Here is a 1,815-nt window from a genome sequence, read left to right as displayed (position 1 = left end):
TTCGTGCTGCACGAGGCGAGGATAAGACCATAGGCCATACATCGCCTGCAGAACGGGGGCTGACGCGCATAGTACAACGTCCCCCTGTCAGCCCCCAGGGAGAACATTGCGGGAGGATGGAGATAGCCTCCCAGGCCCTTGGAGTCTTCTCTAAGGAGAGCCTGATAGCTTCTCCTGCCATCCCAGAATCCAAGGGAGTCCTTTAGGTGTCTTGCCGTTGAGATGTTGTCCATATATCGACCCAAAAATGCTCTCACTTCCTCGTCTTTTACATGCGGGTTATACATCTTAATGGTCACCACCCTAAAATTGTTCTTTGCCAGGCTTGTTACACCATAGTGACAGATGGGCTTGGTCTTCTCCACTTCTTTCACCTTCTGCATTATCTCCTGGTGCTTTTCCTCTGTGAAAAAAGTAACATCAAAAGCTCTCTCTAATGGGTTTTCCTGGAGACAAAGAACTTCTCTTACCATGAGCTTAAGTACTCCCATCAGCAGAGTCCTCCCAAAAATTTCTCTCCCAAACGGCTCCATGTCCTTCTCTTTCCATGCGAAACGCACTGTATTTGCAATCCCTATCCCAGGGATTGACGTGGATGGTGTTTTACGTGCCATCTCCTCCAGGAGAATGGCTCACTCGCTCCGGCTCCAACTCTCTACAAAGAGGGAAAAAGAAACAGTGTTGAATGATTTTTGGCGGGAAAATCACCAAAAAATACCTTTATCGCCCTTCTACTTCGACCTCCTGGCTCAGCGGGCTTTGAGACACCTCGGTGACAAGCTTGAACTGAGCCAAAAGGCCGAGAAGCGATAACCCACAAATGGAACCCTGCAACCGCCGGGCCCCCGGGGGTCTCGGCAGACCTCAGCGGGTGGGTTGGCAAGAGCCGGCTCCTCCAATCCCACCCACCCACCCACCGTTTCCCCAGCTACAGACAGACAGGCAGGCAGGCAGGCAGGTGTTTTTTGTAAAAAGTCGCTAATGCGTCTTTAAGTCACTATCCTGGCTCATCTATGTCAATTTCTCTTGAAACAAGATACCGGGCTCTGCAAGAAGCAAAGCCACTCCAAAAATACATTGAACTCATAAGTGTTCCTCTCCACGGAAGTCTTTAGTAAAAGGCGAAAGGCTTGTGCTTAATGAAGAGAAACCAGAGTCATATGGAAGTCAGAGGTCGGGGGCCCGAGACACACTCTGTGCACTGTAGGCCGGGTCCCCGCGGGTGCTCCCGGAACCCACTCTTCCAAGTTTGAGGGCTGTGGATGAAAAGAAGGTCACAGACACAGAGACACGAGACACAGAGAGAGAGAGACACACACAGAGAGAGACACAGAGAGACAGAGACACACACACACACACACAATGACACACACACACACAATGACACACACACACACACACACACACACACACAACATCCTGGCCCAATTTTTTTTTTTTAATTATTATTATTATTATTATTTATTTTTTTACTAAAATGGCGGGAAACGGGGGACCCCATTGAAAGGCGCTTCGCCCTTTTTTCAGTTTGAATGTTTCTTTCCTTCTCTTCTTCTGCTAGCTAGCTAAGCTAAGCTAAGCTAGCTGTTTACATAGCTTTGTGAATGAGTATTTTTCCTTGACAACGGGAGAAAAGTGTTGCACCGTTCCCGGAGGTACTGCAATACCGGGTCGATGCGTGGAGCGGACGGAGCAAGCCCCATTTCCGACTCCCTGTTCGAAAAATCCATTTAATATGTAGTCCCCCTATGGGGGACGTATCAGATATTAAACTGATAAGAACAGATTTTTTTTTTTTTTTTACAAAAATAATAT

At 48.0% G+C, this 1,815-nt stretch overlaps 2 non-coding genes across 2 annotated transcripts; both read right to left on the bottom strand.

Annotated features, from left to right (window-relative positions):
• Nucleotides 1–1,042: 1,042 nt before the first annotated feature.
• Nucleotides 1,043–1,159, bottom strand: LOC116362141 (U5 spliceosomal RNA). Its single transcript, XR_004207705.1, has one exon. It is a non-coding gene; the product is annotated as a U5 spliceosomal RNA (small nuclear RNA).
• A 474-nt stretch (nucleotides 1,160–1,633) lies between these two features.
• On the bottom strand, nucleotides 1,634–1,815 carry LOC116362127 (U2 spliceosomal RNA). Its single transcript, XR_004207694.1, has one exon. It is a non-coding gene; the product is annotated as a U2 spliceosomal RNA (small nuclear RNA).

This window comes from Oncorhynchus kisutch, unplaced genomic scaffold (genome assembly GCF_002021735.2).
Source record: "Oncorhynchus kisutch isolate 150728-3 unplaced genomic scaffold, Okis_V2 scaffold795, whole genome shotgun sequence".
NCBI lineage: Eukaryota > Metazoa > Chordata > Actinopteri > Salmoniformes > Salmonidae > Oncorhynchus > Oncorhynchus kisutch.
Note: the sequence above shows the minus strand (reverse complement) of the source record. Positions and strands in the feature narration are given on the sequence as shown.